Below are 15898 nucleotides of genomic sequence, written 5' to 3' on the forward strand. Positions count from 1 at the left end.
CTATCTATATAATTCCTATACTTCCCGTGGTATTATTATCTTCTAATTATTATACCGTGGATTCTGTCTTTTCGTTAGTCTACGTTAAAAGGCTCTTATATATAAGGTTAATCTAACGTTAAAGTGCCGTTATATAGTATAGAAGTATAGTTATTTAGCATTAGAGTCCCGATATAATATTTATAGTACCTCGGTAGTTAAGGCCGGTCTAGTAGGTAATTTTATAGATATATTCCACTATAAGTTTAATCGACTAGTTAATATAATTATTAAATCTCTCGCTGTTTTTAGTCCAATAGTCTTGGATCGTGTTCAGGATAGTATAGACCATGTAGGAGAGGAAATCGAGTCGTCTTATAATATCGTTATATTAGTTCGCAGTTAGATTAACAATCTAGGACTATTAAACTATACCTTCCTCGTTATAGTAGTAATTATTTTCCGTGTTATCCGCATGTATTATATTCTATTCTATAATAATCTCTTAGTAGTATTAGTTCTCTTATTTATTCACCTTATTCTAGCACGATATATACACCGGGGTAGGGATAATAAATTACTCGAGTGCTTAGCTAGTTATATAGACGCTTCTCAGGGGACCTTACGTAGTATCGAGTCTGTTATTATCCCGTTTATGTGCGAGTTTAAGACTCTTACAGATATATTAGGGTAAATAAGCCGTAATTCGTCCTAATACCCGAATATATTTAGGATCTTAACGGAATTAAGTAGGGATTTCTAAGCCTTATAGGATAGTATTAATAATCGCCTAAGCAAGGTCTCCCTCCACGGGTTCTCTTCTCTAAGCCACTTAGTATTAGATTTTTATAACACCAGGTATATTTCCGACAGAGAATTTATTAGCTCTTACTCGCGTAAGCTTAATTTCCCGAGGCTTAATATTAAGCAGGGGCGTATTATGAATAGTATAACGGTTATTATCGATAATATTAAATAACCACTGAATACGTTTAGCGATAATTCTGTTTTCTTCTTTAGCCTAGTCTATGTAGTCTCCGAAGAACCGGTAAAGCTCGGCCTTAGCTTTAGTAATATCTTCTGCGGAGTCAGCAAATACTATTCTAGCTTCGCCTTGGAATAGTTTGGCTTTAAGGCGCTAGTAGTATCGGTCTAGCTAATCTACTATAATATCATCCGTATTTCCCGCTATTTTAGGTTGGGTTGGTTAGTCCGGTGTAACTATATTATCGGGGCGCTCGCCACGTATAGTAAAACCGTGTTTATCTATTTTATCTTCTATTATATTAGGTAGATAATTATTTAATATTACTTACTTCTAGATATACAAATTAACCTAGAATAAGGCAAAATGGATATAAATAGTGAATACTTAGCTCCGAAGTTTAGAGCGGTTATAGGTGTAAAAAGAAGAAGAAGAATAAGAAGATAAGTATTTTCTAGGCTGTAGAATAATATTATAATAGAAAGTTTTAAATGTAGAAGGACTAACCGTAGGTAAGTGCGAGTCGGAGTACCTCTTAGGTATTACCCTTTTATAGTACGATATATTAGGAGTTATTCACTGATAGGCGGGTATAGAGTCGGTAGACTACGGCTATATAGGTCTATAGATACTAGTTCTAAGTACTCGACGGAAATCACGTTATTAATCTTTTAATTATTTAGGATATTCAACCGGTATACTAACTTACCCACTCGCTCTTCGATTGTACATAGTCCCGTAAACTACTATCCGAGTTTAGTAGTAATCGTGTATAAAACCGGAATTAAATACTTCGTATTAAGTCGTAAATACACTCTAGCACTAACTCCGAAACGTTTAGATATATAATACCTATTTTATTGTTTTTTTATAGCTATTGCTGCCTTATTAATAGTATCCGCCGCCTCTAGCCGCGCCGTGGGTAAAGGATCCGGGTAGCCTATAATAGCCGTTACTATATTGTTTAGGGTAAACCCCTTAATAATCTTTACATGACTATACTTAGTGGATACCGATTAAGTTATATTATATTCGAACTATACGCGTAGTAAAGCCGTTTCCTAAAACTCAGGATATTCTAGATTATAAATATAAAAGCTTATAGCCGTTTTAATAATTTAAATAACCCTTTTAGTGTATCTATTAGTCTGAGGGCGATACGCTATAATGTAAAGTAACTCGGTGCCTAATCTCTACTATATCCGTTTCTACACTAGCGCTAGGAATTTCGGATCACGGTTAGTAAGTATGATTTTAGGTATTCCTTAGTTTACTTGCAGTAAAGTATCGAGCAAAACGTCTACCTATTATTATACGGTATAGTATTTTCGCCCCCGGCGCCGTTTTTAACTCCTTATAAAACTTATCGATAATAGCTAGTAATATATCGAATTTATTTAGTATAAGTAGAAGTCTAAGCATAAAATCGATAAAGAGTATATAGTATAGATAAGCTAGCGGGATAATAGGTCAAAGACCACTATATAGTTTATAATAGGGCTTTTAGTAACTTTACATAGCGGGTAAATGCTAAGGTGGCGCCTAAATTCGAGTATCCTTTATAAATATAAACCTGTTATAGGCTGACTTTATTAGCCAGTGTCCCGGCCTTACTAAGCCGGCACACCGTATAGACCTCTTACTAACTGGGCAGCTAACCTATAGCTGCCTCTAGCGACACAGACTTTTCACCTTTTCCTTCACCTTTCCTTAGTTCTAGATAATATAATTATCCGGCCTTACCTATTAGTTTAAACTCGTGACCAGCCGCTTATATATCTAGACCTTAGCATTACCCTAACGCTATATAAGTATAGACCACGATACTAGCACTCCGCCTAAGGGTAGCGACTTTTAAGCTACCGCCTAATAATAGACGGGATAGATAAACAGAAATCAAGAGGTGTATCAGATACTTACCGATACCGTACGGCCTCTCTAGGACCAACTAATGTAACAGAACTTAGCACGTTAAACCTACGAAGAATAATCAGTAAACGCGAGCCTAGTAGTAAGCGCTAGAATAATAAGCAGAGAATCAGCGGTAAACTTAGTAAGCCCTCGTAAGGACCTAAAATATATTTAGCTAGATACTCGCTTAGATATAATCTCTATAAAAAAGCTAATTAAACTAATACCTCGCCCCTCCTTTATAAGGACCTCCTATATCGATAACCGCGCTATAGATAACGTCCTTTAATACTACTACTATACCCTCGCTATCTATAACCCTAGCACTAGCGATAACCGATAGGCTAACCCTAACTCTCCCATTAGAACCCCTCCGTATTATATAGACTCCGGTTAACCCGAATACCCTACCCTTAAGCTAGCGGAAGCGGGTAAATTACCCTTCGATCTTCTCCAGAAAAAGAGCCGAATACGTAGTGTAATTATAGGCTATACGCGATAAGCTTAAGATTAATAAACTACTATTCTATAGCTAGTAGAAGATATAGTTCCTGATCTATATACGCTTAGGTCTAGGACTATAATAGGTAGTCGTAATATTATATAATTTAGGAGGGTCCGGAGGGCTATAAAACTCCTAAAAGATACTAGACTTCCTAGATCATACCTATAACGATCAGAATAAATAAGCTCGTGCCGTAATCGCCTTACGCTCGCTACGATAGCGTAAAGACTAAGTATTTACCTACCCTTGCCAGGCCCCACGTATATTAGTTCGTTAAGACTCACCAGCCTATAAGCTAGTGCTTAATAGTTATGTGTTTAAGACAGTTGTGTGACAACTTTTTTAAAGCTATTTATAATAACCGCGTTTGTATCGATATTAATACCCTATTTTGATCCTTTTAAAGATAGAATCTCGCGTCGCTCAGGCTATTAATTATATCAACGAAAACCCCGAGGCCATAATATTAATAGTAGTGCGTTAATTTAGAATCCCGCGACATACGCTCCGGAATCGCCTTTACGGCCACCCTCCTCGACTAGGTTAAAAGTTAGCGAATTCGAAGCTTTTAGAGCCCCAAGAAAAAGCCCTATACCGCTATATCGACCGCTTTAATAGTATTAACCTTATAGTTCGACCTCAGTTTATTATTAATACTATAGATACGATTCTAGAGGCGCGTCTCGATACTAAAGAAGGCTATATCGCACGTTAAATAGCACTTGTATAATCAACTTAGTAGAGCAGAAATCTCGTATATGTGTAGTATATTAAGTTATATCTGTGTGAGTCTCTTATACCCTTAATTTAGGTGGTAAAGACTCTGTTATGGGTACTATATTATTTGGATCCTGTCCGGTCTTTTCCGATAACCGGCCTTACTATATCCTAATACCCGAGGTCCGAAGCCCTTAGTCAGGTATAGATCTCCTATAGACTATATCGTGGTCCGTGTGCCTATACGATATACCCCCTTAGTTAAGGTGGGTCTTCCTAGGTTAACTAACTAATTAGAGGCTTTAGTTTACACTAAACGCTCTTAACCTTTCTATTATACAATTGATAGTTAAGGGAAAACGCCCTTATAAAAGGGATCTAAATCCGCTCTATTGAACCGTTTAATTTAATTCTATCTTAATTAGTTTCTTAATTCTTATCAGCTGGATCTGCTTAATTGGATCTATATCTATTAGATCTACTACGCCCTTAGGGGCCTTCGTCGTCGCTGCGACCACGGCTTTAGCGCGTTTAATCTCTTCGTGCAGTTACTTCGACAACTCGATACGATCCTTTTAATCCGTTAAATTAAGCTATTATTATAGTTATATAATCTCCGCCTCCGGTAATGCCTTTATTAAACCGTCCGCGATTATATCCTTTATATTAATATACGTAACGTTAAAAAGACCTTACTATACTAACTAGCGCGCCTACTAGGCATAAATATCGACGTGCCGTAGTCTTATTCGTAGGCGTTATGCCTTCTTATTAATACGGTTAATAGTCTGCTAATTATTATAGTATAGCTATAGTTATTATTAATCTAACTAAAGCTTTAGATCCCTTAGTATCCGACTAAGGAATAACGTCTCCTTAGCGGCCTTTATAAGAGCGAGTAATTCTAACTCTATTAATAATATCGTAATTGTCGGTTACTTACCCGCCTTCTAGTTAATAGTGCTACCGAAGAGCTTTATCGCGTATCCTTACGAGCTCTTACGGTCTAGACTATTCCCGAAGGACGCGTCGCTTACAGTTAAGAAGAGTCTATTCCCCACCGAATTCCAGGTAGTAGTGCCTTATATAATATGGGAATAGTAGTACTTATTAAGCCCTTTTAAGGTTCTTAAAGGAGGGGTTAACATTATATTAGGATTGCTTTAAATAGGCGAACGCGATATCGGGTCTTATCATGATAGCGGTATATATAATTAAACTTATTATACCCTGATACTAGCGGAACTCAGGAATCGACGCGTGTATACCGTCGCGTAGTATGAACGGCTCTAAAATTAATAATAGGACGTTTAGTGGTTGTCGGTAAAGGATATCTACGTAGTATTTAACCGTGATCTTCTCCACGTAGGAGGATTATAATACCTATAACCTACGTATAGCTCTATCCCTTAGAGCCTTAATTCCTAGGAACTAACGGATTTTATCGCCTCCCGATAACCTATAGCTTCGTTTAAGGGTAGCCTCGAGGTCGTCGGCGTTAGTCTTATACTCTTTATAATAGATAAGTCCGATATCGTTAACGTAAAAGAATAGGATTAAACTATCGCGGATTATAATATAGGAGTTATTAGGCATAGCCGTAGATCCTATCTTCTATAATATACCGCTAAATTCTTCTTACTATAGTAATAGCGATACCTTTAAGCCGAAAAGGGCTTTCCGTAGTAGTAGGACCTTACCTAGCACTTCGTGGCCTTATAGTATCTTTATAAATACTTCCTCTTTAAGGCTAGCATTAACGAACACGTTAATAGCGTCGAACTACCTTATTTCTAGGTTAAATCGGGCGGCGATAGCTATTAGTATACGGAAGGACCGCGAGGCTAATATAGCGACGGAGTTATCTTTTAGTTTCTAACCGTTTTTATTAATCCCCTCGTACTATAAAACGTGCCTTACACTTAAGGAGGGCGCCCTTATTATTAAATTTATAGGTATATACCTATCTATAGGCGAGGACTTATTACTTATTAGCCTAATTACCGCCTACCTCCTACTAGTAGCCTATTTATTGGTAGCCTTAAGGTATTCTCTTTTAGCCTATTACTACTGCTCCCGTAACGGGTAAATAATACGCCCTAGATTCCACCGGGAATACCAGGGGGTACCACGGGGTACCCTAGCGGTACTATAGTATAAGCTATAGCACCCACGTGGTACGATTAGTAAATACCGGGGAATCCCCTGGGTTCCTATATATAGGAGCCGAGGATTCTACGGGGTTTACCTGTAGAATACTTAAGTCCCGGGAGCGCGCCCCCTTAATTAGAAAAGATATCTTTATTATACCTTATATTTTATAGTAAGGGTTACCCCTTAAGAAAAGTCTAGCTTATAGGTCCTAGAGTACTGGCTAGCCAGGGATTTACCGGTTACGTATATTAAATAGTAGGAACTAAGCTTTGAGGTAAGGTTTGTATACTGCCGCCCGGCGTAAACTATATATACTAAGACTAAATAGGTACATAGTATACCAGCGGTCGCGAACTACGTATACTAAGACTAAATAGATATATAGTTTACTAGCGAACGCTAGCGTGTTAGGCGTAGCCGCCTTTAAAGGCGCGAACTTCGTGTACTAAGACTAAATAGATATAAGGCGCGCTAGGCGAAAACGCCTCCCCTTTAATAGGTCTAGGCGTAGAGTATAAGGAATCTATAATCGCCAAATACGCAGGAATAGCGAATATACTAAGCTATATATTAGTACTTACCGTGGATTAATCCCGAGCTCTAAAACCCTTAATAATCCCCCCCCTTTTCTTCACGCTAGCACCGAGCTATTTAATAATCCCCCCCTTTTCTTTACCGTAGCACTAAGCCACTTAATAATTTCCCCTTTTCCCCCCATTTCACCGTAGCACTAAGCTACTCGATAATTTCCCCCTTTCCCCCCCTTTTTACCGTAGCACCGAGCTACTTAATAATTCCCCCCCCCTTTTTTCCCCCCCTTTTCCCGCGGAGTATAAGGACAGTTAGCCTCCTTTTACCGTAATTTTCCCTTTACCCGCACTTCGTGGAGAATATTTCCTCTTAGCGCGGCTCGCCTTTATCCGACCGGCTTAATATACCAAGAATATCTAAGGCTAGCGGCGTAATAACCCTAAAAGGAAAAGCGTAGAACTAGTATCCGTGCCTAAGGCTATATATCCTAAGGCTTAGGGGGTATACCCTAGCCTCCGCTGTATCGCCCGAGAAATAACTAATTACGAGCCAGGGATTTATCGTAGAACTACTCGGCTTATCTTCCCTATTAAAGGGAGGGCTTCCCCTTATTCTACTATCTTTTATCGGATTTACCTAAGGTCCCTCGGTTATCCTCCTTATTAGGGGGAGGGCTTCCCCTTATTTACCCGCCTTTATCGGATTTACCCGAGGTTCCTCGGCTTATCCTCCCTACTAAAGGGAGGGCTTCCTTATAGTAGACTCGCCTTTAACCGCGACCGATAAGTTTACTAAGACTACCCTTATCTATAGGCTATAGTAGGTATACTGCTATATCTATTATTTCCAACCAGGACCCTATTTCGGACTTCGGAATAACGCCGTGGAATACTATAATACCCCGGACGGCTAACCGGCCAGTTAAAATAGAAAAACTAAATAGTAGAGATCTCTATTAGTATATTCCTCGCCGAGAACCTAAATGTTTTATAGATAAGGATTATAGTTTAGCCGTAGTTTACATTATCGGCGACTTATAATATAGCCTATACGAGTATCGCGGTTTACTATTAGTTCCTTATATCCGCCTATAGTATACCGCTATATAGTTGGCTTATAAATACCGCTATATAGTCGTTCTATATCGTGGTTTACTATCTCCCCCGAATATATCTCCGTTATTTTATAACGTATACTCTTTTCCATTCCCTATTATCCTTTCCCTTTATTCCTTCCCTTCTTTTCATTCCCTTCTTCCCTTTTTATCGTGAATATTATCGCCGCCCACGGTTACTAAGTAATCACTATACGGCGTTACCTTCCCTAGTAAAGGACGCATGCGGGATATAGGGTTTATATCGCCCGGGGGAGATACTTAGGGATATTAGTTCGTGGACTATCTTTAGTTTTATAGTAATCTATTATTACAACCGTTAGATTCGTAGATTATCGGCAGGATATAGATAGGTACTATACCGTCGCGTAATTATAAGGAAGCTATAAAGGCGCATACCGGAAGAAGCTATAAAGGCGTAGGAGTCTATTAAGTATAGACGCCAGAAGAAGCTATAAATGCGTAGGAGCTAATTAACGGATTAACGTCTTTAAGGAGAGATAAAAAACCTCGGCTAATCTAAGAATAGTCTTAAAGAAGACGGAGGTTCCAAGAGCGCCGTAGTCGGGTAATATTAAAAGAACTATAAGTAATAAAGAACCGCGAGACGCTAAAGGGCTATAAGGCACGCGGCGGAATTAGAAGACTAAAGGGGTATAAGGCACGCCGGCGGCACGGTATAAGACGAACGTTACCGGCGCCCTAGGTAATAACCGTAAACCCTAGGGAACTATAAGGAATAGCAGGAATAGAAGGACTATACCCTATATATACCTTGTATCGACCGCTATAATAACCACGGTTACTATAGCGTTCTATTAGGCACTAGCGAAGTAATATCGCTTATATCCTCGAGTTTTCCTCCGCTCTCCCTTATCCCTCGCTATGCTTAGGAACCTCTATTTCGCTCTTATAGTTTACTATTTTCCTTTATCGTATCTTTATTATTCTATAAGGTATCCCCTTTCTACCTCCCCCTCTCCCTCCGATTACCTTTATCTCTTTATACCGCCGCGATAGTTATAGAATGCGTAAGTAACCGCGGTATACTTTGCGGTTCTATTCCTTAGCTTATACTAGCCGTCGAAGGATATTAAATACCGCGATACTTCTAAGAAGGCTTTTAAGAACCCTAAAAAAGCAGGACACGGGCTTACTACAAGGGATATTTCCGGGCCGTTATATTATATAGCGGAGAAAAATAACTTAAGTATAAACTCTCCACCCTAAGCACGCGTTCTAGCGTATAGAAAAAGACGTATAAAGATAAGCTTAAGGAATTCCGTCGCTTCGCGGAGAACTAAGGATATAACCACCCTATTACCCGCGACCTAGACCGTATAGTTTTTATACCGGCCGAATATCCTAAGGGAAACTAGGGTATAATTAGTATCGAGGCTTAAAAGAATATTAGGTAATACCCCTAGCTAGAGTATATACTAGATACTAACTAAGATATTATATCGTAGGACTAGCTAAAGACGCTATTTAAGTAGTATAATATAGTATAATATACGAATACCCCGCGTAACTATATAGGTAAGTATACTAAGACTCCCTAGAAGAATATCGCGGCTAACTCGGACTCCCCGGTTATTAGATCGGGTCTTTAATCGGCTATATATATCGACCTAAAGAATAAGGCCGAAGCTAGTAGCTATTCGATTACCGCCCTTAGTATAACTCCCCGTATAGGAGCTAATACCGTGGTAATTCCTAAATATATAGTAGAATACTAGCGAGAATAGACGTTTGTATTATAGGCTATATATAACCTCCTTAGTATATATAGTAAAATAATCTCGGAAAACGAGTACCGCCATAAGTTATAGGAGTATACTAAGGAGGCCGCTAAGCGTAACGAGTTAGTATAAAAGTTCCTTAAGGGACTAGTTATAGGCCCCGGCTATAACGAAGAGCAGGCCGTAAACGTTTTATCGGTAGCCGACTTCCTTAGATAAATACGTGTAAGGGTAGCACGCTAAATATCGCTACGCCTGCTAAGGTAACTAAGCGCCCCGCCGTAACCCTTATTAAGGATCCCTCTGCGTCGACGAAACGCGTAGCGGTAGAAAATACTAAGGAGAAACTACTTATAGATACCGTTAAAATTTATAGAAGCCGCCTACGCGATAAGAACGCGTAGCTATTATTCTATACTATTATAGTCGAGTAGTAGGATCTTATTATTATTTATTAGCGTAGTTATAGCACGGCCCTCCCTATCTCGGCTAATAGATAGCTTTATACTATAATTAAGGATATTATCGCCCTTAATACCGTATAAAACGCGGTAGATATAATAATAGTAGTACGATACTTCTGTCTAGGAAGGATAGTATATATAGGTCCCCTAAGTGATAACGGTAAACTATCGGCCGATTATAGGGATCTACTAGTAAAGCGTATTATTACTAACTGCGCGCTAGTATTTTATACTATTCTGGCCTATATAGGGCTTAGATAGTAGTATACTAGCCGCTCCTACGCCGGCCCGCTAGCGTTTAGCGATATTAATCCTAACTAGTTATTAGAACTCGCTAATAAGGTTATAACCAATAAGGCGTCTACTATCCTAAAAGCCGATATAGACTATTAAGGCTTCCTAGATAATGTATAAACCGTGACGGATACGAAGGATAACGATAGCGTGATTATTCTATAATAAATATATAGTTAGGTAGTATAGATACTAGGACTAATAAGTCTTTACTAGGGAATACGGTAAGATACGATAACGGGTTTAGCACGTTTATTTCCGTGTATCCTATCTAATTACTCGCTTATTTTAGATTTTACTAGGGAATACGGTAGGAAGGAAGGCTATAGTGTCGGCTTTAGTTTATTTTCTTTTCTTATATCTTATCTTCGCCTGGATAAGTAGTAAGTAATAAAAGCAGTAGTCGCTATTAGGGTACCGCCGCGTAAGAGTATTTCCTTTCTATCCTCCCTAACTACACCGTGGTCAATTAGTATAACCGTAAAAACGCCTTAGTAAGGCTATCGTAGTTACCGGGGAAAGCCCGCGGGACGTAAGGCTTTATTACCCGGGGTATTTAATACGCCCTAGATTCTACCGGGAATACTAGGGCGTACCACGGGGTACCCTAGCAGTATTATAGTATAAGCTATAGTACCCACGGAGTACGATTAGTAAATACCGGGGAATCCCCCGGGTTTCTATATATAGGAGCCGAGGATTCTACGGGGGTTACCCGTAGAATACTTAAGTCCCGGGAGCGCGCCCCCTTAGTTAGAAAAGATATCTTTATTATACCTTATATTTTATAGTAAAGGTTACCCCATAAGAAAAACCTAGCTTATAGGTCCTAGAGTACTGGCTAGCCAGGGATTTGCCGGTCAGGCATATTAAATAGTAGCAACTGGATACGCCCTAGATTCCACCGGGAATACTAGGGCGTACTACGGAGTACCCCAGCGGTACTATAGTATAAGCCATAGCACCCACGGGGTACGATTAGTGAATACCGGGGAATCCCCCGGGTTCCTGTATATAGGAGCCGAGGATTCTACGGGGTTTACCCGTGGAATACCTAAGTCCCGGGAGCACGCCCCCTTAGTTAGAAAAGATATCTTTATTACACCTTATATTATATAGTAAAGGTCACCCCTTAAGAAAAGCCTAGCTTATAGGTCCTAGAGTACTGGCTGGCTAGGGATTTGCCGGTTAGGCATATTAGTAATCGCGTATATCGTGGTAGTAGTTTAGCGGAAGCGGGAGATCCTTATGAGTTAAACGAGATAACGTCTAGGAGGCGTTAGAGGGAGAAGAATCTATAGCACCGATATCACTATCGTTAATCGCGTACTTTCTTATACGTATAGGGTTATAAGTCCTTCTAGCGTTAAAGAACGCCTTCTAGGTATTATTCTTCTATACCTTCTTAGTTATACATAGACTTATAATACTTCTCGCGGTGGATAGGCGCGCGGGTAATAGGCGCGCGGCCTATAGGTACCCCTTAGGGGTATCTATAGCTATCCGTTAATGGTTATCATGTTCTTCCACCTTAACGCCCCTAACTACCGCTAACGCTATAAGGAACGCCCGCGCAGGATCTTCCGGGGATATTAAAGCCGTAGTAAACGGTTTAAACCTCGTAGTAGTAAACCGTGGAGTATCCGTAGTAATAGCGGTAGCCTTTTTTATAGTTATAGCGACGGCCTTATCTTTATCTGTAGTAATAGTGGTAGTATCGCCTTTACCCGTAATAATAGTGGTAGCGTAGTCTTCTCCTATAGCTATAGCAGTATTATCGCCTTTACCCGTAATAAGAGCGGTGGTATAGTCTATAATAATAGTAGTGGACTTTCTCGTAGTAATAGCGATAGCCTCGCCTTCGTCCGTAGTAATAGCGGTAGCGTTAGAGTCTTCCTACTCGAGATCTAATACGTCTACGGCTATACTCCTTAATATTAGCTGAGTCGCTATATTATTAGATTAGGTGATATAGATTAATTATCGGCGTTCCCCGATTTCCTCGGCAGAAGCTATAGCTTATAGCGTTTTAATCCTGCTATTAAAGGTCTTATCCTTATTAAAGATCACGTCTCTAATGGTAATAATATCCGTTAGGTATAGCAGCTAAACACGGAAGCTATTCGAGGATTAGTATCTTTTAAAGATCTTTGACGATATCGGACAAGCGGAAGGGACGAAAGTCACGAAAAGCAGTGGAAAAATAAGAAGGTAATAATAGGATTATAAGATAGGATCTCTACGCGCGTATTATATCTTCTTCGGATCAAAAAAGGGATTAAGATAAAGGATTAAGAATAAAGAATAAAGAAAGGAAAGAACCGAACCGAGGGAACGGGTTAATATCCTTCATTTTGGATAAAAGGATCGATATCGTAATAGTATTATAATAAAGATCGATATCGTAGTAATATCGTAATCCTTTATATCCTTTATCTGACTTGTATTAGATGAACTGACTCGAAGGAGAGCGGTCTAGGCTTATAGGGAAGATATCGTTTATTCGAGTACGAAGAATATACTTGAAGGATATTAAGGATATTATTAGTAATAATAATAATATCAACAGTATCTAATATAATACCCAATCTATGCCTTCGGTTCTAGCCTTTATAGGCGGTTCCTCTTAGCTTAGGTATCGCGCGTTTTTATAAAGGCTTTATAGCCGTATACTTATAGGTGCATAAGGTTAGGTAAATAGCCGCGTAAGCCTTCGTATAGCGTCTTCTAGTCGTTAATATATCGTAGCGTTCTATTATATAGATATATAGTAGTCTTAAAGATCTTAGGCTAGATAGACATGGGCAGATTAGTCCTAATCCTTATAGCCCTCGCCCTTCTTTTAACGATACCTCTACTCCGTTCTATAACGCCGTTTTTATCCTATACATATCGTGCTAACGGCTAAACTTTTACCCCCTCAGTAGCGAGGAAAGTAATGACTTCTAGGTGCTAAAATATCCTAGAATCGGCCTATAGGATACGTGGCTTACCGTCGAATTAGGTCTTAAGCAGGGTAAAAATATCTTTTAACGTATAAAGGATAGAGCCTTAGTCTAATTTCTAAAGGTCGTAATTCTATGTATAATGTATATACACGTCTATGACGAATATAATAGACTTATATAGACTACCGGCTAACGACTCTGCCTTTTTAAGATTATAAAAAGAAATAGCTAGGGCCCCTCTGGGCTTTAACGGGTAAAAGGATAGTATCCACCGGATCTATATAGGTATTTACGATTACCTATACGCGTTAGAGTCGGCGGTACACGGTCCTTTTATTCTTACCCCCTAAGTAGTGTTAACGATCCTTATAAGGGTATCGGTGCCGTAATAGCTAAGGTGTTTATGCTACCGCAACACTAGAGTCTTCTACGGTTACCGCGGTTATTACGATCTTCTATACGTGTTATCGCGGGGGTCCCGAGCTAAAACCGTAAACACGGTAGCCGCTATAGCTTCCGCGCGCTCGATTATATACTAGCCGTGGATATCTAGTAGTTTATAGATAGGCCGGTTATCGGTAAAGTGGACGATAGTATTATTTATAGTATCCTAGCGGTAGCCTTATAGGCGTACCTAGCATTCCGAGACTATATTAGTAATACATTCCTCGTAGTATATAACGTCACGGAGGTGTAATAGCCTCTTTATGCCTAATAGAGATTATACACATAGTTTAACGTCTCCGTATCCGAGGATAAAAGCCCTATAAATACCTACCTGGAGTAGTAAGAGGTCCTTAATAGGAGGTCTAATAGTCGTAAAACGGCCTTAATTAGTAAAGACAGGGATTAACGATCCTAAGTCCAGGATCGCGTAGCATAGTCGCGCTTTAGCTTAATTAATAGAGAGGGATACCCATAATTATACTCTTAATCGTGTTATCGTATAAGAGCGCGCTACCCCTCTCTCTTAGGAGGGGTGGACGCCTATCCGTATACTCGCGGTGACGAAAAGGTCTTCTAAAACTATACTTACGTATAGCCTGGTAACCCCCCGAGTTTATAGTTATAGTAGTTATACTAGGCATAGTATTATAGAGTTAATCTTCCTAGACTTCCTCTATCCTATTAGTGGTAATAGCCCCTAAAGCTTCCCGCCTTTTCTGTATCGCGGTATCTACGCGGCTTTTAAAACTATAATTACGTATCTTCTTTTCCTTAACATTTGTAATATCCTCACGGCTATACTAGGTATAAGGGCGTATATCCGGCCTTATATACTAATAGGCGGCGGTGGTATAGGTATTCTTATATATCTTATAAGGCCTTATTATCGTGGGAGAGATAGCCTTTAGAGATATATTACTACGAGGACGCCTCTTATTATCTTCGTTATTAGTAGTATCCTTAGTATCGGGGAGGTTCCTAAGGGTAATAAAGGTGCCTTACCCGACTCCAGGCTTTATAGCGGAGGATTACAGGCTCTTTATATTACTAAGAAGCGCCCGTAAAGCCTTTACGAAGTGTCGTATAGGCAGGACCACAATATAGTCTATAGGGAATCCAGGGGGGATCCACTCTATAACTAAGGACTCCGGATATCGGGGACCTCGGGTATTGGGATATAACAGGGGTGGATACTGGAAAAGACCAGATAGGATCTAAATAATATAGTACCTATAACAGAGTCTTTACCACCTAAATTAACCGTATAAGAGACTCTTCTAGGTATAGCTTAATATAATATATATACACGAGATTTCTACTCTACTAAGTTATTTATATAAGTGCTATTTAACGTGCAATAGTTATAAGCCCGGTTTATAACGCCTAAACCATAGATATTAATAAGGCTACCCCTATTCCACTACAAAAATAATCACGTTTATACAAGCACTCTTAAATAATTATTATCGACCTAATTAAAGTAATTAAGCGATTAATTAACCTACCGACCTATCTATTAATTAATTAATTAACCGATAAACTAGGAAAGATGTCTTTTAATATATCCAACACCGAGCAGAAGGCGGCCGCCACCACCCTCGTTAACTAGAGGGATTAGGCGGTTTAGGAGCGCGTAGTACGCGGTAAATCTGCCTTCTATTAGGATAACTATCTTAATCTAAAGCTAAGCGATAAGAAGGCTAACGCCTACCTACTTCTTAAGCCCATACTACCTAATATTCGTAAATACGAAGCCCTTGTTAACCCTGACGTAACGGAGGAGGCTATAGCCACCCCGTCTTCTAGTATTACGCTACAGGGCGATAAGGCTATGGATACCACGGACGCCGCTACCACGGCTACTACGGCCGCTACCACGGCGGCTATAACCGCTGGTAAGAGGAAGACGGTCGCCCGCTAGAAGGCTATAGCCGTAACCAAAAAACTAATAATAAGGACGCCTACATTTATTAACGACCTCTCTAAAAAGAGGCGTACGCGCTACTTATAAGATCGCCGCATATACCGCGAAGAAAAGACGGACTACGACGCGTAGTAAAAGGAATTTAACGTGGTACGCTCCTATATCGAAGGGACTATTTACACC

The sequence above is a fragment of the Sodiomyces alkalinus genome, assembly GCF_003711515.1.
Source record: "Sodiomyces alkalinus F11 unplaced genomic scaffold SODALscaffold_4, whole genome shotgun sequence".
In the NCBI taxonomy this organism is placed as follows: Eukaryota; Fungi; Ascomycota; class Sordariomycetes; order Glomerellales; family Plectosphaerellaceae; genus Sodiomyces; species Sodiomyces alkalinus.